Raw genomic sequence first — 26,315 nt, forward strand, 5'->3', positions numbered from 1 at the left:
CAGCTGATGCAGGAATGACCGGTCTAGAGTTCAGCCTGTGCCACACATTTGGAAACAATATCCTACGTCATTCCAGTTCACAGGAGCTCAGATATGAGACCACAACCACGTCACTTAGGAGGACTCTGATGCAAACCCACCGAGCCTCATCGTTACATCATAAAAAGTCATTTGCCACAACAGTTGGGCTGCAAACACTTTTCCCTAACATGGGTGCACTGCTAATTTTAAGACAGCGCTTATAACATGAAGTAAGAAGCCTCAGCATGTCTTTTCTTTCCAGATCAGAAGAAAAAGATGAAAGTCTACAGCCATTTATTACAAGCACATATTTAGAGGCTTTTAATGAGGTAACCAGAGCAATAAGGGGAAAAAAAAAAAGTTTCTTACATTTAAGTACATTACAAACATGAGTGGGAGGAGAGGGGACAAGCCTAATCCAGAGACACTCCAGTTTTAGTGTTACATAACCTGGAATTTTAAGAGCCCTTTTTTGGTCGTATGACCACCCTCTCTCTCAATGTAAGTTTAAAACACAGATGTGAAGCAGTTTATCTAAAAATAGTCCTAGATAAGCAAGTGAAACAATTGCAGCCACAAAAATATTTCAGCAATACTCTTCAAAACATTTGACAGAGGTGTTAACCTTGCAAACAATGCCATGCAGGGGAGCAGTAACATGCTTAACATGACCCCTAAATGACGTTTGACCATGACAAGGCAGCTGTGTAGGCAATATAAAAAATACAAGAAGATATGAAAAATTGTACGGACTACGCGCCCGCCTTGTTTTGGTGGGTTTTGGTGGGCTGGGGACATTCAGCTGAGCGCTTGCTGCTCCGCGGCTGTGCGATGGCCAGGCGAGCACAAAGCCCTGGCAGGGCCGGCAGGGAGGTGGTGTCAGGGAGACTTATATTGTCGCCATCAGTCACCCAGATATCTCCCCGCAATTACATTCTCTTCTCAAGCTGACACTAAACCGGCCTGGGGATTCAAGAGGTGGGGCCAGCGGCGACCCCGCTGGGGCACTGAAAAAACACCCCGCACAGCCGATGGCTCCTGCTAAGGGCCGGGCTTTTTGAGCACCTACTGCAGTTGTCACTGATTAACCAACTGATCTGGCAATTTCCTACATTCTTTTGCATTTAAAAAGGATCTGAAAGGCCCAGAGTCATCCCCTTGCATATTCCCGGGGGAGTGGGAGGCTGTGCCCCGTCCGGCTGGTGGGGCGCGGAGGGGCCTCCGCCACCCTCCCGCCCTCCTCCCCCCAGCCCGGGCCTGCAGCTGAAAATAATTTATCTGTTCGCTCAGCCTGGCTCCCAGCATATGCGACTGGGAGGGAAACGTATCCATCATGGATAAACTTGAGCACAAAGACAGGCTGAGTGTCACAGGATACAAAAGGGCAGAGGTCGCTGCGGCGAGCGGGAGGGTTTGCGCAGGGCAGGGCAGGGCGGCATGGCCGCCTCACGGCAGCGCCGGGCCCGGCCTGCCCGGCCGGTCACAGCCCCTCGAGTAAACAAAGCCCGAGCCACAAAAACCGGAAAAAACCCGCTGTAAACAACAAAATAACCGGAGGGGTGACGAAGCTCTAAGTAACACGAGGCCATTCCCCCCTCCCTTCGCGGAAAGCAGCTCGTGGTGTTTACACCCAGAAAGCTGGGAACTGTAAAAATTCATGAGGTGGAGACTCAAATGTTTCCCAGAGTTTCTGAACATGTGATTTTCACCGAAATGTATTTTTTTAATCACAGGCAGGTTTTAAGACTTAATCGTATCCCAAAAGGCTATTTCCAGCTATAGAATTATGAGCACTTTAAAGTAGCCAGACCCTATATTTTACTTTACCTGTTACAAGGCCAATACAATCATGTTTCATTCATAGTTTATGAAGTCTGAAAAACCACTTGATGAAATTACAGTCTACCGATACCACACATGGTATATTGGTCCACGTATATTCTATAATCATTTCAATTTATGACTTGTACTTAAGAGTCATTTCCCTGTACATGTGTTCTTCATAAATACTGGTAGATCACAGTCTGTGCTTTTACAGGAACCACATATCCACACTCATTTCTGTGAAGATAAATACACCTTATGCATCCCAAGTGAAAAGCCAGAGTTTTCACAGGACTAAGGAGAACACAGTTCAGGACTGCGGAACAAAATGGTTGTTCTCCCTTACACTCTTCACATGTGGCAAGATGAATCATCCTATATCTGAACTTAAGCCCTCACTCAACTTCCAATATTGATGACTGTTTTTGCCCCATACACTTAAGCATAACTGCATGATCCTTTCAGCAAAGAAAAAATTTATTACATATTCAATGGCAAAGGATTACAAATTATCTTACTGGGAAAAAAAAATCTGTTCATCACTGTTTCATACAGTATTTTAAATGAAATCATGCATAGAATGGCTTGGGTTGGAAGGGTCCTTAAAGATCATCCCAAGCCCCAAACATGATCTACTGGATTTTACAAATTTTATCTTCATTACAAAGAAGACCTGCAGTACCACACTAATTATGTGTTTTATCATGTTATAGGCTATTTAAAAGAAGTGTTTAATTATTTCACTAACTTAAAATCAACCATAAAGAAAACAGGCTGGGGAGGGAGGGTGTGAAGAAAGACAGTTTGCTGCAGGACACAATGCAGTACATGGAGTAAACAGATTTCAGGAACCTTCATTTAGTGCCTGGACTGTTGAGTGGGTCCAGTAATGTCCTACAGGATATGGGGGACAGCTGAGACACAGGACAGATAACCAAAAGACCTTCCAAAACTACTGTTTATCAGACTACTTAAATTTGAGAGGTAGGTTGGTTTGTTTTGACAAAATTAACACATGTACCTTGAACATCCTATTGTTTTTTGGAAGAAGGATATGACAAAAAAGGTGGTTTATTCTTGGTCAGTGGAATGCAAGCAGGCTCTTGCAGGTACAGATGAAGTCTGATTTTTTTGTTGTTGTTGTTGTTTTTGGTTTTGTGGGTTTTTTTTTTTAACATAATGCCTGGCTCACAGTGATCATCAGTACTTATTCAAAGCACAACATAAATGACTATACCAGGCTGTTCTCTGCAATGGAAAGTGGCAAGGGAAAAGAGCGTGGAGGTCTCAACTTCCATTGTATAAGACTAAGATATTTATGAGTAAACAAACAGCTGCATTCAAGTTCACTTAGACATGGAAAAAGGGTGCCTAGAAAGCATAAACAATAGTGACAGAAGTTATGCATTGAAATGGGGATTGTCAGATGAGTGCAACCCTTATCAGGCTTCATATGCAGCGTGGCCTTTCTTTCCAGGCAGGACTGAACTAAATGTTTTTCCTCTATAAAAGCAGAGCAAGTTCAAAGGGAAGAAAACTAAATTTCCTTGTGCAAAACTTTAATGGGCCCCTAGACAAAGAAGAAAACTAACTGAGGTGTTTCCAAGCGTGTTGCCTAATTCACGTGCACTTCTAAGATGTCTCCAGTATAGTTATGTTCAAACAAACAGAGCCTTCCAGGGAAAAATTTGTCATCTAAAGTTCTAGAACTACACAATCTCACTCCCCTTCTCATCAAGATTTTGAAGAACTTGGAAGCAATTATCTTTGACTTGCAAACAACTGATTTAGCACCCAGAGCCACAGTAGGAGCAGCTGACATTCACCTACCACAAAATCTTTTCACACACAACAGCAAAGTTCTTGAGCTACCTTCAATTCTCCACAGTCTTTACAGAGATGAATGATGAACATACCAGAGCAGTGCTGCATTCATAGATTAGATGTGAAAGGGAATTTTTACTCATCTAAAAATAAACTTGGAAATCCACTTCATGGTAGGTAGTTCCATTTTCACTCAGAAAGCAGGGCTAAACCTAATTTTATAATGGGAAGCACTATTTTCAGTGTTCCTAATGATTCACGTTCTGTTTAAATTTACCTTTCAAGCTTATCAATCTTGCTGCAGCATTTACAGAGAACTAGACATTTCCAAGCCCTTTTAGATTAAAATAAACAAATAATCTTCCCCCCAAAAAAAACCAACCAAACAAATCCAAAACAAACAAAAAGACCCATTTCCACACTGCCCTCCTCTCAACAAACACAAAAATTTATTTCTACTCACTAGAAAACTGTGAGGTTAAAATTTAGTGTGGAGTGCTGCGGTGTTTCCTGTTTTGTGGGGTTTTTTGTTTGTTTGTTTTGTTGTGTTTCTTTGAGTAGGAAAAACAAGAAAATTGAAGGAACAGGCAGGCTGCCTAAAAGGTTAGTCTACTATGTTAATGCACAAGAAATAGGAAGGCTTATTTTGATAACTTTAGAGGAGTGTGATTGCAAACTTAGTTGGACTAGCAACTAGCCAATTAGCTGGACTAGCAAATTCTTTATTTCGTGTTTGTAAATGCCTGAAAAAGTGAAAGTCTGACCAATAAAATGGTTCATTAAAAAAATCCCAAGCAAAACCACCCAAGTGGCAAAGATCCCAGAACGACAGAACTGAGCACTCTTAATCAAGTACTATATGAAGATTGCTACCACACAGATTTGTGTAACCAGCCACGTTTAGAACTATTTCACTTACTATTGAGAGCCTGGTTCTCAGAACAAGACCTACAACAGCTAGTGTATTATCTCTGCTACAGTACAATGCAGAAACACTACCAGCAAAATCTTTACTCTATCGAGGGTCAAAAACCGACAAGTCAAAGGTGAATAAACTCAAACAACTAAAGATTAATTCCTTTGCTTACCAAAGAACTCTGAATTTTCAGTGCTAAACAACATTTCCAAATTTCTTTGATCTCCACAAAAAAAGCATCATTCAGAATAAGATAGCAAAAAAAAGACTGAAAGACTATACTATGTTTTACTTAAGCATCTACTAAATGGCATTTTTATAGTATGGACTTAGATCACCTGATCCCAACACTACAGTGCACAGCTGAGGAAAAGGCATGGATGAGGCTCTGCTAGAGATCAATTGATTTAGAAGTCACAGGAATTAGAAGCAGATTAAATACTTATGCTGTATTAGCAAATATTATTTGGACCTACAGCTAAGACTCAGGTAACTGTTTAATTAATGATGCTTGCAAAGCAATAAAATCTAGCTCCTTTCCCCCCCAGTTATATACAGTACGTAAAACTAGTTATGAAAGTAAAAGTACACAGAAATACTTTAAAGGGAAGATGAACTGCCTGCTGTCACTACAGTACCTCCACAATGAGCTTTCTTGTCCCATGTTTTACAGTACCTTTTAAATTACTGTATCTGGTCACAAAGCATCATCTAAAAACCTGAAACACATAAGAGTATGATTCTTCCTTTCCTACCCTGTTCAGCACCTGAAATCCATGTACCTCTGTGTTTTCAGGCAACAGTTATCCCTGAGTTTAGTTTTGAAATAGAAGCAAGAGAGAAGATCCCCTCAGAGAAGTACCAGTTATATGAGCGAAACTTTGTGCTTACCACTCAAAAATACACAAAGACTTAATATATCAATCTTCTACCACCTGTTCTTTAGATAAAAACTGTTAAGGAGGTTCTTTTGTCTGGATGTCCCTCAAAGCCAGGTCTCCCTCCTGCGTGTAAGGGACGCTAACACCGACTGCACCTCTCGTATCTCCACGGCACCCACTATATTCTGTGCAGCTCTGCAAGTCACTGAAAAACCACAAGTGAAGAGTCAAGCAAGAGACACCAGAACCAGTGTAATCAAGAGATGTCTGCAAGGCAGTAGCAACAGCTGTCAACTGGATTTGGTCATCGGGATTGTCAGGAGTCCCAGCCTGCTTCTGAGCATCCAGGTAAGCCAGCTGCCACCTTCCCTTTCAAACGACCTTCTCACTAGTCAGCCACGACTCTCACAGCAACCCTGGGTTACAGCACAGGCACTGCAATCATATCCAAAAGCTGTTGGTACCAAAACCTAAAGATATTTATTTAAAATTTAGACTTGTGTGTGTGTGTGTGCTTGGTTTTTTTTCCCCTCTGGGGAAGGCTGCATTTGTGTCTGATTTGTGGCTACTTTATAAATTACCTCTTCTACTTTTAAAGTAACTCTTCCTGACACCTCCATATAAAATATATATTTTTAGAATGAATGAAAAATACTATGAAACAAGAATTACTCTGTATCTATAATCTCCTTAGTAAATAGTAACTGATGCATTAGACAAAAAGAAAAAACACCAAGAAAACCCAAACAAAACCACTTAAGCATCTGTGTGCTTAAAAGGAAAAATTCCCCTATTCTTTGGGGATCTCAAGATTGCAAGCAGCATCGCATGCAGGAGGGATCAGTACATTTTTCACAGCATCAAGATGCTCTATGAAGAAACAGGCTACATAACTTTTTCTGTCCACAATAAACGTATAATTCAATGTAGTTCATTTAAACCAGGAGTCAGTTCCCTGGTATCAGCCTGGTCCACAAATAGCCCCTGTTGATAATCTGAGAATTTGAGATTATTGCTATGGCCATGGCATACTACTTTACCTGAGGATCAACAGTTAATTTTTCATGTCTCATACCCGTGCCCTATGTCTTCTTCACAACAAGGACAAAACTGAGCTCCCTCTCACACCTTCTAAACCACTGAGTGAGGTAACAGCATTAAAGCTGGAGTAGATTTACTGTTAAGATCCAGATCAGTACTAAAAAAGCCTTTTTCTCTAGAGCTGAAGCCACTGAAAACAAGTTTAAACCAGAGTTTCATTTGAGAGGCAAGGAGGAAGGATACATCAGCAAAGCAGTGATGCAAGGAACATCTACAAGATGGAAATCTATGGAGCGCCTCTATTTCAGCCTATGATCGCAATATAGTCCAATCATTTATACCTTGTCAGAAAAGTGGTGTCCATCTTATTTCAAAAAAAAACATACCACCTTTTAAGATAACTGACACAAATTAAATGGTGCAACAGAACATACCCTGAAATCTTTTTACAGTTTTAAGAACTAGATCGAAGATTTCAGAGATAACCACAAATTTCACATTTCACTGGAGCCAGAGACTGTCCAGCCAGTTTTTCCCCTACTTCTTTTTAACCTAGGCATCTGCAGCTTTGAATGAATTCAAACTCATGAATGAATTCAAACTCATAAAACTACTAATTCATCCATTTAAATTAATTTCCTATTTCTGCTTAACCATACTGTAGCTACTTAATCTGAGTGCCTTGCAGCTAGACGATCATACCTAATAACTCCTTAAACCATGAATAGACATGCACTCCACTGTCTGTTTTTCCCAAACTTCAGAAATCACAAGCTGGATTCCCCTTGACCCTGATCTTTTATTTTCCCTAGTAATGCTCCAAATGCTGAACATGGAATGGGGAAGCTTCTTTCCAAAACATTGCAGAGCCTCTTCCCTGACAGCTCTGTACTCTTACCATTCAGCCAAACTCCCAAACTGTTAACAACACGGTAGTTCCTCACTGCTGAGCACAAATGAGAGACTGAGTCATGCAAATGTTATCCATCAATAAAAACATTCATGTCTCACCAAGTCCTCTCCTTTTTGGTCAGTATTTCATTTACTCCGTGTTTTCCAAGAAGGCAACACATGTCTCATGAGCATGGAACCTCTCTTCTCACTCTGCATGGAACATGTGTGGCAGCTGCACTTGCACGGAAAACCTCCCAGAAGTATATTACACCTCTGATAATGCAATACATCTATCATCCCAAAAGGCAAACAGTTGCTCCTATCAGCAACTCTATATTTTATTCCTCCATAATCAGTTTCTGCCAACGTCAAGCTAATAAATGCATGATCCCCAGTTAAAAATCAGTGGTTAAGTTACATATATTGTATTAGCTGGGATGTGGGGGCAGAGGGGGGTTAATTTGAGAAATACATAGAAACTTTGCTTTCAGGAGAATGAGAATTAGCACTTTTAATGTGCTCTGGGATTTCAAGTTGAATGTATGAACCACTTAAAAAAAAAAATCACTTTACAGTAATTTCCAACTGGTTGCCTAACACCCATCTCCTAAGTGACTATCATCAAAACATAACCATAACACTAGCAATGAATTAATATTAAAACCCTTCAGTGAGATCACTGAAGTCCTCAAAAAGCAGCCCAAGTTGTCAGAGCACACTTCTCCCACACTCTGAATAGTAGCTAGGTTCTGGAAATAAAAGCTTTGTTCAATTACTAAAGTGGGTGCTAGGTACATTTCTCATTTACACATATAATTTTGAAATCCAAACCAATTTGATGGTGTCAAAACAGATTTTAAAAGCCAAGAACGACTACTTCCAAAAAGAAAATGATGCAGCAGTCAGAAAAAGGGAAGCTACACTTGCTCACTAGGACAATTTGATTAGCAAGGGACTGCACTCTGACAATTTTATAAACTTTGGCAGGGATAATTTCTGAAGTTTTGCAGGGTTTCCATGTACCAGCAAGTCAGAAGTGGTTACAATTCTTCACTTGTAAAATGGAAATTTTGTTGTTCACCTATTTTGCTTTACAGAAATACTTCTCAGTCGCAGGTCTATATTGCCACTGTCTCTGCTGCTGCTGGTAACTCACCAGATTCACTCAAGAGAGAGCAATAGCTCAGCGATCTGTGAAAGGGATAATCTAAGCGACTGCAGGATGGAAGAAGTGCTAAAGACAAGAGCAGCCCAAAATAGCAGTCTGAAGATGGGCAGCAGGCATCTGCCTGCCAAAAGCAAAAACACCTCACGGGGTAAAGTTCCCCAGCTCCTGGGCCAAGAGAGTGATGACCACGTTAAGGTTTCTTAACGCCTCCCTTGGCTCCGTGCTACTTCTCACCAGTTGCATATTTTTGCCTTCACAAATAAGGCTTCAGCTATTTCTCTGTCTGTCTGCTGCATCTTAACGTTGAGCATCCCTGAGCCTTTCTGAGCCCACCTCAGACCAAAGCACGGTGCTCCTCCCAGGACAGGGGGCAGCTGCCACATAGGACAGGCCTACAGCATCGCATACGCAACTAAGATGAGCAAACATGTTTGCTACAAAGAAATGAAAATGCACCTAAAAAAGTTTCTGAAGATACTAGATGTACATGTCTCACATGCCAAGTTTCTGAGAAAAAAGGAAAATAAGCATACAAGCCATTTTCTCCAAAACCACAACCCCTTAATTCCCCGGGTCAGCACGGTGTCTGGTCCTCCAACATTTTACTCGGCTCAGCAGATGAGGAAACAGTCACACCAGAAGGCCCTGTAACAGATGGAAACCAGAGCAGCTGGAGAGCAGGGAAATGTCTGTGCGGGCGAGGGGGTGGGGTGGGGCAGAAAGCCCATCCCCACTCCCGAGCTTTAAAGCTGTGTGCAGCCATCACGCCGTGCTGCAAACTCAGCCCCCGGATCTGCTGGGGAGAAAGTTGAAGGAAGCAGTATGTGGCCAGATGATTTAGTGCTTCCCAGACTTCCCATCAGGAGAGCAACACTGAGCCATGCAACACAGGCCTGCAAGCACTGGGTGTGAGCCCCTCAGGGGAACGAGAGATAGTGGAAAAGAGCAAGCTGGGCATTTGCCGCGTTCATGAAAAGCACAGCAGATGAAGAACTGCTAGCTGGAGAAGGCCTAGAACTGCAATGGTGAGGAAGGAAACAAAACTACATATGCATACTAGAGAAATGAGTAAAGAAACAGTGAATGAATTAATATCAAAACCTGTGAAGCCTGAGGGATTTTTTTTCCTTCTTTTTTTTTTTTTTAAATAAGAGGTATTACAGAACCAAAGTGGCATAGAAATATATTTTTAAAGAGAAAAAAACCCAAACATGGTAAATGAGAAAGAATAAGAATTGGAGAAAAAAAACCTGCCATATGGTACAACTATTCCACTACAGTTTAGATTCACAGCTTTACAACACCTGCGCAGTAAATAACCATATTAAGTCATACATGATGTCACCAGTATTTCCTTTCTCAACTTAGTTAACTATTCAGGAAATACATCTAACAGGGGTTTCTATACTGTTGGAAAGACAAATGACTGTCCACGATTAAGATGCCCATTCCCTGACACAGTTTGGACAGCAGCCTATCGCCAGTTCCCAGATGAGGGAAACAGACCAAGCCCTGTGAGGCAAAGTGAGCCATTAAGCAGGGAGTTTATTATAAACAAGAAGAGTGAGGTGGGTTTTTTCCTTGTTTGTTTGTTTCTTTTAATCTGGGTTGGAACTACCTTCTGCAATCCTTTTGCTCCTCAAGTCAGGAGACAAGAAACTAAACTGATCAACGTGTAAGACGGAAGTCCTCATATGAGAGCAGCAGATTACAGCGTTAACCCAGATAACACAAACAAGGTCAGTCAAAGCTTGTAAAAGGCACACATAAATACTCCATTTTCTATGTATGTGTGTATATATATATATAAAAATATATAAAAAACTGTTCTTTACGTGGCCTGCCATGTAGAATTAGACTTTGAACATTGATTTTCAGCAGCTGTGAAACAAGTGCAAAATTGACAGGACAGTGGAAAGTTTTCATGAAAATTTTTCCCCCTTAGTTATTTCTGTTCCCAACCCCAAGCATGATGCTTTTGTTCTACTATTATCCCAAACACCTCAAGAAAATTCAGGTGCCGTCTGACACCAGAGGTAAGCTGATCTAACCATTAGTTGCCATCAGAAGATAGTCACTACAGGGGTAGCTGAACAGCAATGACAGCACAAGGAAAGAAGCATGAGTGGTACGGCTGATTTCAAGCATCACAACCCATTGGATCAACTTATTACTACACCATTCATTCAAACTGCCTTCAGGCCATAGCCAGGTGGTTCAACAACTTAACCTGAAAAGCACAGCAGTAAAAGAAGCCAGGCATTTGCTGTACAGAAAGAATATGAGAAACTACCGTCTGCTGGTATGACTTGCAGAGAAAACAATTTATGAATTCCAATTTGGACAAATATAGGAAAAATATTTTGCATCTAACTAATCAAGCACACAATCAAATCAACACCGAAGAGTACACAAAGCAAGGGAAAATCTTGCAGTTCCCTCTAGCTACTCCTGCTGGCTGGAAGATTACTGACCTAGGAGCTATTTCATACAGTGTAAAACTCCAGTGAGGGATGTGCAAATATTCTGGGATCTGGCATCCGAATTTCTTTTAGACAAGAAATGTTATATTTCAGTGTGATTTAGGAAAATAAAGGCCATTTGTGAATACTAAGGGTATTTGTCAAGAGAGTCAAAGAACAGGTTTTAGTTAAGACATTCCAAAAGCAATTAATCCATGGTGCTCAGAGGACTGCCTCCAGCAGTTCAAGCCAAGCACACATACAGTTCCTCAATGAATGGTTGTGATGGATAAACACTCTACTTAAAGGGAGAATACTTCATCAACACCCATTCAACACCTAGGAAGCCTTCTGGACCTAGAGAGGTAAAACTTTCTGAGGTTTCTCAGTACACTTCCCCTGCGTAGTTGTACTTGTCTGCAGTCTTCCCTAAATCCCCACACGAAGAGTCCATTAGCATAAGATTGGGTTTTACATATTCCTTTTTTTTTTAAAAACGTATTCACCACAAGAATTTTTAAATATATCCCACTATTCGAAACACTTTTGTTCCAAGAGCTGACCATTACAGACTATTTTCTAGATATGGCAGGACAAATTCCTTCCTGTCTGAGAGTTTCCATGGTAATAAAAGTCCCCTTTAAACACATTCACGGTGGTTTGGGCAGGCCAAACAGGCAGCCTTTGTACTGAAAAGCTCCCTCTTTGTACTCCTCTGTGCTGATCCTGCACAAACTACCGTAAAAGTGTATTTTAGTGGAGGCAGAGTAAAACTAAGGCTCACATCAGTTTCACACGACAACTGTTTATTCCACAGCACAGATACAATCCTCTGGAAGATTCCCTTCTCAAAGAATTTCGAGTGGTTGGAGAAAGCAAGCTACAGGACAGCCTACAACACATTTCAAGAAGACCTAACTGCAGCAACTTTGCCACTTCCACTATTTAAAAAGACAAACTGAAATGACCATCCTCCTTTTCCCTTCCCCCCTCCCCACCATGTAGTCTCACACTGCTATTTGGAGATGGCATATTTACACCAGGACATGCGTCTCTAGTTAAACAAGAGTGGTCTCAATACCTCCACATCAGCATGCAGATCTGTCATGGAAAGGGACTGAGCCACACCTAATGTGTTGTTCAGAATGTTTCTATGTATTCTTCCAAACAAAAAGAAAAAATGGTTTTAGAATGTTCAACAAAGCATTTCACTTTAAATTTCTATCTATTCACATTTGTCCTTTGGCACCTTTGAGTACTAGCACAAATTCCAGAACATTTAGGACTTGCTACAAGTGGAGCATCTTTTTAATAGGAGTTTGCATTTCAGTAATTCCCATAGTATTTCAAATTTAGAAAGATTTTTTTCTGCTACCACTATAGCAGACCTTCTCCAGATGCTGGATCAACTCTACAGACAACAGTTCCCTTAAAGAACCAAATCATTAAGCATAAACGTGCAACTCTAATTCACTAAGAAAGGTTTCAGCCATTATTTCGATTTTCCTTTATTAGTCTTCAAAAACTTGTATGGAGATTACTTCAGATAAAAAGTCTCTATTTCCTGGTCAAGTTTGTTCTCTAGAGCTTTCAAAGTTTCAGACATCTCAGTAAGACTCTTAAGTGCAGCTCAGTTCTCAAGCCAGTATGTCTTTGCTCATAATAAAATACAGGAGAGAAAATGTAAGCATCTGATTTGCACAGTGAGCTTTTCCCCAGTGCTACCATTACAATCCGGGCTTTTTTTTTAACGCCTCCTCTAGTAGATACTTCAGCGTAGCACAAAACTCTCTTATCCCAGTTTTTGAGAAAATATATGAAGAAAGAAGAAGAATAGCTCCAAGAAACTAACATAATGCTTCGCTATTTCTTGGCAGTTTCAAAATACCCCTCAAACACAAACATGCACATCTGCTTTCTCAGCTCTCACCTCCACCATGTAACTCATTCCCTGTTGGGTGTCACTGCTCCCAAAAAGTTTAATCTTGACTACAGGCTCTTTCCTTCCCAAGAACTGAAGCAGTTTGTATGGAAAGCACTATCCAGATGAGCAGGGAAAAAAAAATCAGTCTTTGGTCACTTTACACACGTTAAGAATGAACATACTTCATCTTTGTCAAATCTAATTTAGAGGAATTTAGATTTCCCTTTTGGCAATAGAGGAAACAGCCTCAAAATTACAGCAAATTTAAAATTGTAGTAGGCAGTGCAGTAGCGTTTAAGTCAAGTAGACTGAATAGAAGGTGTGAGAAAGGCATGTTATACAGGACTATGTTGACCCATAAACCCAAGCTATGGCTGTAACTTTCTGGAGAAGCTTTTCAGTAGGCAGATTTTAAGGACAGGATCAGAGCAGATATAGAAAAATCAGGAGACAGCAAAGTATTCATGAAATGCCTCTCAAACATGTCTAATAGCTCCCCGACTACTGGCAACTGAAAAATTATGGGTTTGGCTTCAGCAAAACTAACAGCATTTATTTTTTTCCAATAGAAAATTTCAACTCGGGAAAAGAAACTGAACAGAATTTGTTTTGGTTGCCAGCAAAACCTGGTCTATCGCTTTCCTTGAAACTAGTCCAATTTAAACAAACATCAATGTAACATCCCACATTTCTCATGCTAGCAAATCTTATTACGAAGACTTTTCACAAACACATGGTATTGATCAGTTATTATCAACAACAACAACACAAAAAGTCATATGCAGTCCTTAAGGATCATTTGTAGTAAATCCATCTACTTCAGCAATCTAGCTATAAATCTATGTCCCTAAAAAGATGCAACATGTTAGATGATTTTCACTGTAGGTTGTAATATTTCTGAGTATGTTTAAATTGCCCTCAAATTATGCTTTATCAAGCCATCATGCTGATTGTAAGATAACTGAATATAATCAGAAAAGGTAAACTGTAGCTTCTATTTCTTATGCACCCACTTCTTAAAATCAAAGTCATTGTACAACAAAGATTTCATTACCACCCTGTTCTGACAGAAACCAATATTAATTATTATTTGAATTAACCTTTGAGCCATAGTTTTCATCAGTACTCAGTAAAGACACGGACAATTTCTAATTACATTCTACTCTCATTATAAGTCACCAGGCTGTAAAGCTGCATCTGACAAGACTGCTATACTTGGCCTTGAAATGCTTTGGACTTCACTATAAATCTTTCAGAAACATCCAAGAACTCATTGAATACAAGAGCTATCACACAGGATGCTTCTCCAACAATTTAGAAGCCGCTTTAAAGGGATACCAACTGTGATATGACTGAATTGCAATATTATTCCTGGAGAAAAATAAATTATCAACGGCTTTATCATTTGGCATCGCTACATAGATGGTCTTTTACCTAAAGTTACATACAGTGGATTGACTCACTCTATCAAGTGCAGTGATCATCAACTAAATCATAATTATATTCAACAAATAGTATAAGAAAATTAAAATTTATAGACTGGCAGAAATCTGATTCCCAAGCTTACAGCAAATATCTACAGCATAGGCTGTATTTATTATAGACCGGAGAGAGAGGTTTGATCTGCTAAAGTGTTATTAGTTCTCTAGTAGGAAATATGGATTTTAAGGGTCATAAATGAAGAATAACCTGTAATTAATATACAAAAATTAGTGCAAGAGGGCAAGGTTTTCTTTGGTAATTCTTCAGCTGTACCTCACATAAGTCACTTTGCTGTGGTCAATTAGCTAGTCAGCAAAAAATGAAATAAACTCGTGGATATAGGGAAAGTAAACGCCATTCTGGAGAAAGGGTTTCTCCCCTCAGCTATGCCAAATCTCTTGAACGAACAAACTGAACTTCTAAAAGAGTGATTTCTGGCTCTGTAACCCGAGCCTCATTTTCACAACTTCACAAAGCTCACATCTATGACTAACTCCAAATGTTCAATCTCTAAGCTAAAGACAGTTTTATTTGAAGGAATACCAGAGGCTAGGATCTATCAGGTTTCAAAACCAGAACTTGACTTAGCTGCTGACTCAAGACATATTTCAAGATAACAGAAGCATATTTCAAGACACCATTTTTAACCTTCTACTGTTGAAAATACCTGTATCTTAAAACAGAAGCCTCAGTATGAAATCAGTTTAATTCCAGTGAATGACATTTCATGTTACAGAAACCTTGACTTGGACTAAGATATATGACTTTAAATTTTTTCATGTCAAAAAAAGACTCTCAAAAACACACCCAAATGAAAGAAAAAACAAACAAACAAACAAACAAACCACAAAACACCAACTAATGATCTTTCCTTCACAGATCACTTTTATAGGTGCTGTTAATTAGAAGTTACTAATTGCAGAAAGATTTTAAAGGGAAATCACAAGACGCAAGAGAACCTAATATAAAGTTTAGAGTTTTTAAACACAAAAAATGACAGTTGTGCAGGTATTTAAACATATTATGGATTCCATTAGTTAATGCACAGCAATTTTGTAATCACACAGGATAAAGATGGTCCATGACCAGAAGAATAGCTGGATGCAATCAGGCTTCTCACAAGAAAGAATATAGTAACAGAATTCAGAACTCACAATTTTTAGAAAAGGCTAGAGATGATGTATGGGACTTCAGTCTATAAAAATGCAGTGTTTGTAGCACTGGTGTCAACAGTGTTACCAATTCTAAACATGCCTCCATTTAAACACAGAAGTTGTATTTTTACTTCCAAGCCAGATGATTAAGACTGTCTTAAATCGTGTCCCCATACTCTGAAACTATCCAGACCCTTCACCGTAGGGCCCCAACTTGCTTACCAACTCAAATGGGCCATATTGGTTTGTTTCTTTTTTTTTTTTTTTCTCCTTGCAGTTACATGTTTCTCAGAAGTTACTCCAAACATGGAGCTGTATTACAGTTAAATCCACCTAAGTATTCAGATCAGCATTTTCCTTTTATACCCGATACATTAAATGTCTGGGTTATTATTCTTCTCTCCCAGTTTAAAATACGTAACTGGTAGTTCGACTATTTCTTTTCTAGATATATACAGGTAAAAGGAGAAGAGAGGAAAGAGAAATCATCTTTCTTCGCTATGCAAAAACAGTGCTTAAACAGAAAAAGAAAAATTAATTCCTTCTGCTTATCCTTAGATATCTCATTAATAAGAAAATGAAGTCAAGTGATGGGAAAATGTCTGAGGATTCAGATCAGTAATCATATAGGGAGGAGGAAAAGGAGGCATCAGAACCATGGTGGGTTAGTCCCTCTTTATGATCATTTTGAAGTACTTTCCACACAAAATTTCCTATAGTTTGCTGTTGTAGTAAACTTCAATGCAGACCAGAAGGAACAAGTATGTATCCAAGCCTTTGAAAAGGCAAGGAAAAGTGGCAACTTACTGTCAAAAAGAGTCAGTGTTGATTTTATTCTACAACAAAGCCTACATTGTGACTCTGTTCTGCTAAAGCATTAACTGCTTCACGAATCATAGAATCATAGAATGGATTGGGTTGGAAGGGACCTTAAAGATCATCTACTTCCAGTCCTCTAAAACAAAGCACGTGATTTAACCTCATGCCGCATATCCTCTTTAATAATAAAATTAAGATAATACTAACAAGACCATTAAATCATTAACACTAAATTTATTTGAAAAATTTATTTGGTCAGCAGAAAGGCTGCCTTTTAAAGGACACAGAAAGATATTGCCTTATTGCTGGTGCATGAGGGGAGCAAGAGTGGTATATGCCTTTGACAAGGATCACAGAAACAGGTGCAGATACCTATATATAATCCATAGCTTTGTTCATGCTACTAGATTAAGACCTACTTCCCTCTCTCAATGCCACTTTCAAAATCCCATATGCAGGGGGCATAAGGGACAAGAAGAGAGAAAACAGCATTGCAGCACCTCATTCTGCTTATCCGCTATTCATAGACCATGACGAAATCCCCAGCTACCTTCATGCCATTTTTTTCATATCAAATTTGCTAGCTACATTTTTCAGCAAGCCTATAAGCAATGTATTCTAATAAATCAGCCTATAAAAGCACCTATTCCATTTAAACCTCAGCACTAAATGACTGATAGCTTGTGATCTTCCAGTAGTAGAGATACGTTCTACTAATGCACAACTACACAGCTTCTAGACGAATGCTGGAATCTCCCTCCATTCTTCATCGAAGTTACTGAGGAGGAGAAGTTCAAAATGCATTCAGTAGGGAAGAGATACAAAAACTGGCAAGAGCACCCTTCCATTTAACATCTAAAAGACTTTACCCTCTCCGAACACACTGTTTTTGATTGTGTCTAGGCTGAATTAGTTTCAACTCTTGTTACTTTAAATTCTGTGACCAACCTTTACTTTGCAAACAGAAAGCCACCCCTTAACTTTCTTCTAGGTAGTTTGCCAGTAATTAGATGAACTAAGAAGTGACCACATCCTAAAATTCCTTTAAGTTCCTTCTTAAACCAAAAACCTATACTTCTCTATAGTTCCTTTCCCTGTTACCCTCAACAAATTTACCTGTAAGCCCACTGATTTCAATTTAACTTGTATTTTAATCAGAAAACAAAACAATTTATGAGTTTATCTTGAACACAATGGCATGCTGTCTAGAAGTTGTAGTCGGATTCGTGAAAAAGTTTAAAAATTAACAGATTTGCAGACTTACAACTTTCCAAGTCATTCTCAGCTAAGCAAAGGAACAGAAATCTCAAAAAACCCCAGTATGAAGTGGTTATTATTTGTGCAAAAGTTTTTCTAAATATGGTACTCACACATCTATACATGAAGACAAGAATAAACTCTTACTGTTCCACCCCTGCTTCAAGCACCAAAGGTTTTTTATACAGAGTGGTACTGTAGCATGTCACATACTATGATAAAACAGAGAGACCTCAGTATTAAACAATTAAATAATATATTACAGTACAGTTTTTCACACAGAGAACCAAGAAAAAGAAAAGCAGAAGTTATGGCTCCCATGATAACTACAGCTTGATTGTAATACCGTTTTATACTGTATATTTGAACAAACGCATCAATTTACAATTGATGGGGAATTATAACTGAAGGACACAGTCACATACTTTGTCTCACTCCAATATAAATCAGTGGCATTCAAAATAAATTTCCATTCCACTTGTACAAGTTGGTAAGGTGACTGGTTTTCTGGCAAGAAGAAATCACAGTATAAAAGCATATAAACCCTATTTATCAAACAATTTACACGAAGTTACGGTGAAGCACAGAGGGCAACACTGCAGCATTTTAACCAGATCATGGACTATTTAAACGTACATCAAATTATATTACATTCAGATTTGTTCGTGTCAGATTTGACTTAACTACATCATGACTCATGGCTACTGCTAATGAAATCCATTAAATATATTTAAACTTAGCATTCCTAAAAAAGTAACAAGCAACAAAAACGCATTGTTGGAGTGCTTACTCTCAGGCTATCAGTAAGAACGTTTTTCAAGAAGTGAATAAATCAGACAAAAAGAACTAGCAAGGACAATTGTAAACAAAAGATATGTTCCTAAATGAGCAAAGTCATAAAAGGTCCATTCACAAATGCCAAGTATATATGAAGCCTGCTAGAGAATCCACTGGACTAACATAAGCAAGATACGAAAAAAGTACTCCAAGAAAATAAAAAATTAAAGTTTTCTGCATCTATTGTCATTGCAGAAGCTAAGGGAAGCTTTCTTCTTAGTCACATAAATCCTCAGAGGTAGTTTTGGTCAAACCAAAGCAAACAGCAGCAAGTTACCAATGTGAGATGGCTTTCACCAAGAGTTCTGAAGAGCTGAAGGATAAAATAGCCTATCTGTCCACTATGCTGCATAATTATCTAGGGGTCACACACTACTTGCATGTCAACGGAGCATCAGTTTTGAAAAGTGGTCACACCTTTAGCCTGCCAAGAACTACAGACCAACAAGTCCAAGGTCTCAGCAGGCCAAATAAGCAGAAGATAGAAGAAACATGGGCATGTAGCCAAGTACAGGCTACAGAAGTGACACCTCTGCTTTCCCACAGAAAAGTCCTGTCTTACCAATACAGGAGATTTCATTCAAGCAATTGTTAAGTGGTCAAAGTTTGAGCTAACCTGGATGACCAAAACACATGCCTACTGCTGAACAAAGGTCCTCCAGCAATAGTTCCTAAGGAAACTAAGCTACAACAGCAAAAAAGGGGAGGTCTTCACATGGATGAAAGTAACCAGTTCAAAACAGGAAAAAAACACTAGAAAATATCACCCAACTCTTTTCTAGACCTGCACCGACAGCACACACATAAAAGATTTAGGAACAGATGGTGAAGCTCGAAGTGAGTTTGCTGATAATATTAACAAGTTCATTTTGCTAAAACTTGAAATCCACTGTGCAGGAAGCAGCATCATACCCAGTGAAGGTGTAATAAAGTGCAGATGAGATTTAGTGTAGGTAAATAGAAGACAATGCACCTGAGAAAATACAATCTGACTGTTTTACATACATTTTACTGAGCTCTCACATGATCATCGTCAATAAAGAGATTTGGGATTCAGAATAAATAGATCTAGGAAAACAAGATTTGTCAGAAGAGTAAACAGAGTACTAGGCATATTTAAGAAAAAAAGGGAAGGGAAAAAAACCCCACAGAATTGTACAAGATGGGATATGCAAGTCTGTGAGGTACCTCTGTCTTGCTACAGTGCTAGTATTTGCTCTGCTTACCTCCACTTCTAAATTGAAATTGACAGCCCAGAGAGGGCATTTGAAGACCCTTCGAAATCTCCAGCCTCAAGGAGGGACAACCAGGGACAGAATAAAAGAGCCTACGAAATCAGGAGCGGCATGGAACAGGTAAGTAGTGAACCATTGTTCTCTTTTAACAAGGAAACTAGAGAACATCAAACAAAACTAGCAGGTGGTAGGTTCAAAATAAAACAAACAAAAGGAAGCAGTTCTTCATACAATGTGTACTTAAGCTGCAGAAATCATTGCCATGGTCTCAATGGAAGCCAAGAGTTTACACAGACGAAGAGAAGACTAGATGAATTCATGCAAGAAAAATTCATTTAGCATTACCTATCACTTTTTCTGAGACAATTCTGAGCTGCAGAGTTGTGGAGGCTCAGGGACCTCCTCTGTTTCTGGGTAGCCCCCACCTTGGTCACTGTGAAACAAGATTTTGGATGAGACAGACCTCTGGTACTAAAAAAGTAAGATGATATTCACAACATGGTTTTAATAGCTCTTGACAACTATGCTCCTTCAATAATACACAATTTCCAGTGTATCATTTCACCCTCCTTTCATGAAGACACTGTATTTCCGTCTATGTTAACCAACACTTCAAGAATAAAGTGAGATTACAACACTCTAGAGGACCACAGACAAGGACACCCAAAACTGTATCAGAGCCTGCTGAAATTCTACCATTCCTGTATAAAAGATTACCCCATTTCAACAACAAAAAATTCAGACAAGAGTTTATTATCTGGTTTTAAATCCTTAAAAAGTGGGAAAGAAAGGCAACAAAAACACAGACAATACTAAATACTGCAGCACAAGCAGTACTTCTTTGCATGCTACTCAGCACCTGCAGTGGTTAAGTTCACTTTTAATAACTCAAAAAAGTGGATTTTTAATATCTCAAAACAAAGTTGTGTTATACATTGACATTCTGAGAATAGTGAACTTGTACTAAAAGCTTTTATTAAAGTTTGAAGTAATAAGACTTAAAAACAACACTAAGTGGTGAAAAAATTAAAATATTCATACTTTTGATTTAAACAGCAGACGTAAAAGATAGAATCAGCTCAAAGCACTGGCCTGAAGCTTTATTACTGTTATAAAAAGGTACTTAAAATAACTACAACATATTTAGGTTAAGCACTTAAAGGAATTACTGGAAGACCGAATTCAATCCTCGGCTCCAATCCACAAGTCATTGTGCAACGTCTTAACTGCTGAAAACAAACCCCCTCTATTACCCATGAAGTGGGGACCATGCCCATCTCCTATATTAGGGGTACAAATTTTGCCCTTGACAAATACAGAAAGCAGGGTGATTGCTGTTGTAAGCATCTCCCAGCCCTGCTTCCTCCAACCCAAGAAAGGTGCTGCTGCCATTGTATGCCAAGCACAACCCAAGCTTGGAGGCAGCAGCATATTCCCAGTGCAGAGTAGGCCTTCTGGTAAACCTCTGTCAGAGAGAAGGCAGCACAAGCCAGTGGTTTATTTTCAAGGACTCAAAACAATTAAACTTTTCATAGGTACAGTAAAACTCACCATAACCCCCCAGATCACACCCAACAAAGAAATTACATACCCTTGTTTGGAAACATGCAGTTCTCAAAGAGACTGTTTGGCTGTAGTTTAGTTTAGTCAGGTTAAATACTTGACTTGAGATGGAAAAATAATCTGACAGAAAATGCAAGTCAGAATGGCTAATAACCTAGCACAGAATACAAAGTATCTTCTCTGAACTCTATCTACTCCCAAACCTAAGCTAAACATATAATTGCAGACTATTTGGCAGAGTTTGTTCAGGAAGCTGTATGGGACAAGAGGGAAGCTTATAGTCCCTAAACTCAGTACAAAAAATACAATTGTTTAGAATTTACTCCTGAGAAAAATATTTAAAGGAAAAAGAAGTAAATTCTGAAAAATCGCAGTGTATTCAGACACAGACTCTAAACACACTTAAAACAGATTTTTTTTTTTTTTAAGTGCTAGATGTCAGACCAACTCCCCTTTTAAGGAGGGCATTTATCTACTTCACAAGAGCAGTAGCAAGGCAAAATTAACACTTGGTAAAGGAACCAAGATCATCTGATGAGTGCTGCTAGGTAATTAGCAACTATTACACATCCCAATATGGTGGACCGAAAAATACCTCATTGTGAACCTAGTACACCAGTTTGACGTAGCACTTAGGATCTTGGCTTTCAAGCACCTGCCCAGGTCACTAGCCTTGAAGAAAAACCATCCGAACACTTGGAGGTGCCTAAATTAAACAGATATTTTGCCTTCTATCACTTCCATGTGCAATTGAGACACGAGGCATCAGATCTACTCACTGGAAACGAATTGACTTTTCTTGCGGTACAGCGGAACTATGTGTCAAAACTCCTCCTGCTCTTTCACGGCAAGGCTTGTCCATAGGCCAGCAACAGTAACCATTCCAATGTGGGAAAATACCCTTCCTGTTCCTATTCTAAACGTCCTTTTATTTATTTTTTTTTTAAGCAACACTTAAGTTCCGCTTAAGCCCTTCCTGTAGTAATGCCCACCACACCAGACACCTCCAAATTTAATCCACTGGAATAAGCAGCCTTTAAATTAAGGTGTTATAAGGTCATATAGCAAGCAAGATGATCGGATTAAAGAGGAAGTGGAGTTAAGTTAATACGGAGTCACTATTTTAAGTTCTGTATTCAAGACAACAGCATGATAGCTGTTCAAGTGCAATCCAGTCTTCAAGCAGGATGGCAAAGAACTTCTCTATTAAAAGAAAAAGTTTTATTTCTTTTCTAAATCTGAACATGAAATGCAGGACAACAGCTCACCAGACAGACAAGATCTGGTCCCAGAGACAGATGTTTTACAGCTGTGCTTTGGGCTTCCTAAAGCCCATTAGAGCTAGCACATACAATTCCTAATGTAAACAAGCTGCTTTTAGTAACTACAATATTCATTCTGAACACACACAGTGCTAGTCAGGGCCACCACTCCTCAGAATTTTCACCAAAAGCAGCTTACAATGTCCTTAAGATAGAATTTGTTAAGTCCCCTATCCTGCTGCTCCCACCATCCTGTGTAGCTCCCGAAAGGGAATTTTTTAGATGTAAAACCCAAAGAAAGGAATCTAGATGATGCACTACATGGTAAGTTTGGGTTTTTTTATAACTGACAAGTGTTTACCTTCCATTAAAGGGACATAGAATTGCCCAAATCTTGAGAAAAACAGGAAGGAAAGCATGAGCTTCCACTCTTCCACCTGCTAAGAAGCCCCTTTCTGTCACACTGCAGGCAATTTACACAAAAAACTTGACAAAATAGCCAAGGCTCTTCAGAAAGCAAGCAGTTTCTCATGCCACATTCCTGGTATGCTGAAACAGTCACCTCAAGCTGGCAGGTGGAAGGAGCAGAAGCTGCAGTCAAAATCCCTGATTTTTTGTAAGGTGTTCATTCCTCTGCTGAGCTACACAGTATCAACTGCCCATTTTTCTCTCTGCAGAGTAGCAAGAGACAGTACTACAGGAGTGACTTGCAGTGTACTTTTTTCACCAACTTTAGCAAGTAGGAGTGCATTCATTTTGCTATCAGAAAGGTTTAGACTATGACAGAAAGTAACAGTCTCAGCCACCTACTATGATCAAGCTCTCATTCCATCTCAAACCAGCAGGAATAATGTAAATACTTGGAATAAAACTGAATAAGGGAATTCACTGAATTACTGACTGATGAAACTTAATGACGTTGAAACAACAGCGACTTGATAAAATTCGAGGCATACAAATTGACTCAGAAGCTGGATAAACCTAACAGAGAACTTCAAAGTTGCCATAAAAAAAAAAAAAAACACCAAAAAAAAAACACTTGTGAATAAATTGTTTCAAAGATTAAGTATTTCACATTTGAAATAGTAGACAAGATATTTATACATTAGTAAATCTTTAGGGCTTTTGTTCTCCTACCTGAAGAAAAAAACTGATTTCTGGGCAGTAGCTTATTAATTCTAACAAATTGTTTATAGTGTGCAATCCATAGCACCACCAGAATAAACAAATTTTAATATCAATTTGAACTCGGGCCAGCACATTTTTCTTTTGGTGTCCTTTGCTTCACAGATGATTACTCCATTTCTCTTTCTCCCATGAAGGTTCCCAGGCAACTGATCCAATCCACTTGCTCACTGCCACCAAAATGAAAAGATGAAAAGCGCTTGCTGCTCTCCAAGCCAGCAGCCCCCCTTGTCCTTAGTACCAGCTCTGGTGTTCATCAGATCCTTTTATGAGCCAGTTTGATTCATTACAACAGCAAAATGCTCTCCATTTTACAGAGTTATTTTTCTGCCATTTTGGTAAACTAAAGTGGCTCACAGAAGGACCTGACAAGCACTGCTGCCAAAAGAAAGTAGCAGAGCCATGCGGTTGTGAGGAAGGGTGCAGGGGGACAAAGGCAGAGAAGAGACTTCTCCTTTCACAACAAGGTCTGGTTAAATTAGCTCACTGCATTTCTCAAACCAGACCCTGACTTACAAATGATTAGATGGACCATAAGATGACATTCAACAGCTTCCAGCCATCTTCGGAGCTACAAAAACCTTATTGTACAAGAATACATGGTAGTATGTATTTTTCCACAGATGTAAGTATTACACTCTGTCTGAAGGAAAAAAAAGTTCTTACAAATGTAGTATCAAGATAAGGGTGACAACTAGAAGAAGGTAAAGAAAGCTTGGCATACTTCACCCTAGTTTTATGTTGGTTTTGTTTGTTGGTGGTTTGTTGTTTGTTTGGGTTTGTTTTGTTTTTGTAGAAAAAGCCTTGGGAACATGACTACCAATCTCAATAAGCACGATGGAGAAAAAAAGTGTTTCTGAGAAGCAAAATACAGTGAGAACTTTGTCCTGAAGTAGTCACCAGTTTCCAAAGTGAAGCTATTAGGGGATGGCTGATGTGACTAAGAGAAAGAACCTGGATAGAGAGAATTGAGCCAAGAGGTGCTGTAGACACCTAGTTGCCAGGTTTTCTGCCCAGAGACTTCTCTTCATGGGTCAATCTGCCTCCTTAGGTGATGGACTGCTTGCTGTGGATGTGCCATTTCACTACAGAAGCAAGAAGTCAATATGTAACAAATGTATCATTCCCACGGCCACATTGAATCAATGACTGCAGCACATGGGACAGCTCAGCTGCTGGAGTCCTTACCTTTGCTATTCTAAGTTCATTGCCTATACCTGGAGGCACCTCGAAACAGCTCCCCTCAATATGCACTGAAAAGAAAAAGCACCCTGCCCCAAAGCACCTGCATCATCACACCTCAAATTAGAGAAAGGGTTTTCAGCCTTCCTGACCTTACCAGCATCCTACCAAAAATCTTAATGTTGGGCAGCCACAGAGAACACCACCAATCTCCATGTGTCAGAGAGACAGAGGCACACAAAGGAAGACAGCAGCAGATTCCAGAAGCCCCACCAGGGGATGAGATCAGGCACGCAAGCCTGCATCCCAGCTGACACTAATATCCACCTCCAAGAGCCCCTCCTATCCAGTTCCTCGCACAGCAAAAATTCGCATTGCCCAACCAGCCCCACACTGCACAGTCCAGTTGTGCCACTGGTCATGCAACAATCTCAGCAGAGAAATCATATGTGAACCAGTGACAAGCCAAAGGTCATCCATCCTTCATCCAGAGAGGCAGGCAGAAAGTCGGGCATTCTGGTTTCTTTTCTTTTAGGGGAGGAGGTAGGGAAAGGGGAAGAAGAGAAACATATGAAGGAGATTAATTTGTGCTAGGGAAATTCTTATCAGAAGAGCAATGGCAGCAATTCCTTTCACCTGCCATCTTTTCTGTAAACAAGGTTTTCAGTTTTAACCCCCCGAAATCAAGTAGTCACGGTTTGGGCAGGGGGGCAGCCAGGGCATCTGAGGCATTAACTTTCTTCCTTGAAAACTCACCATTCAAGAACTCAGTCACCTTAACCACAGCATTTCCCTAATTCTAACCGTGGTAAGTGAAAAGTCACACAAACACCCCCCCTTCCATTTTTCTTTTTTCAGTGCAACATCTCAACTTCTAAGACTACTACCTACTACAACAATTATCGCACCCAAGCAGCAATACATGTTCCTGTTCTAGCAGTGCCTGCGAGAAGCTAATTCTTCCAACAGCCATGCCATTTCCATGAAACAACCCTTTCCTTCTACATGGCTGCCACAAGGTTCAAATCCTGTTTAACACACAAAAGTACACTCACTAAGAGTCACTTCGGTGAGGGAAGGCAGCATGGGCTGGGGAATACTGCAGAACTGAAGGAAAGGAGAAATGCAGGTGAAACTGAGGCGGGTTTTTCTCAGTAACCCCTGTGAAGGTTACAATAGAATTAAAGAACCACTTGTAAGTGCCTTCATTTAATTCTGTCCAAAAAAAAAAAAAAAAACAACCACGAAAATGACAATGTACCTTTGCAGAGATCAAGATAGAAAGAGGGGGGAAGTGAAGCTAAAGCCTGCTTATTCACTTCCCTACCAATGAAAGAATGATGATTCAAGTAAGGAAGAGTGAGGCTGTACCCCACTTACAGAG

At 39.6% G+C, this 26,315-nt stretch overlaps 1 protein-coding gene across 6 annotated transcripts in view; it reads right to left on the reverse strand.

The window, feature by feature from the left end:
* CHD7 (chromodomain helicase DNA binding protein 7) overlaps nucleotides 1-26,315 on the reverse strand; it is a 131,159-nt gene that overhangs the window by 95,968 nt on the left and 8,876 nt on the right. The window contains exon 3 of one of the 6 annotated variants that reach the window (XM_027898079.1): nucleotides 12,962-13,069. The exons of the other annotated variants lie outside the window; for them this stretch is intronic. The gene's annotated coding sequence lies outside the window, so the exon portion shown is untranslated. The remainder of the gene's footprint in view (nucleotides 1-12,961; nucleotides 13,070-26,315) is intronic. 6 annotated transcript variants of the gene reach the window in all.

This window comes from Empidonax traillii, unplaced genomic scaffold (assembly GCF_003031625.1).
Source record: "Empidonax traillii isolate 1590-97213 ecotype Southwest subspecies unplaced genomic scaffold, ASM303162v1 scaffold578:size403431, whole genome shotgun sequence".
NCBI lineage: Eukaryota > Metazoa > Chordata > Aves > Passeriformes > Tyrannidae > Empidonax > Empidonax traillii.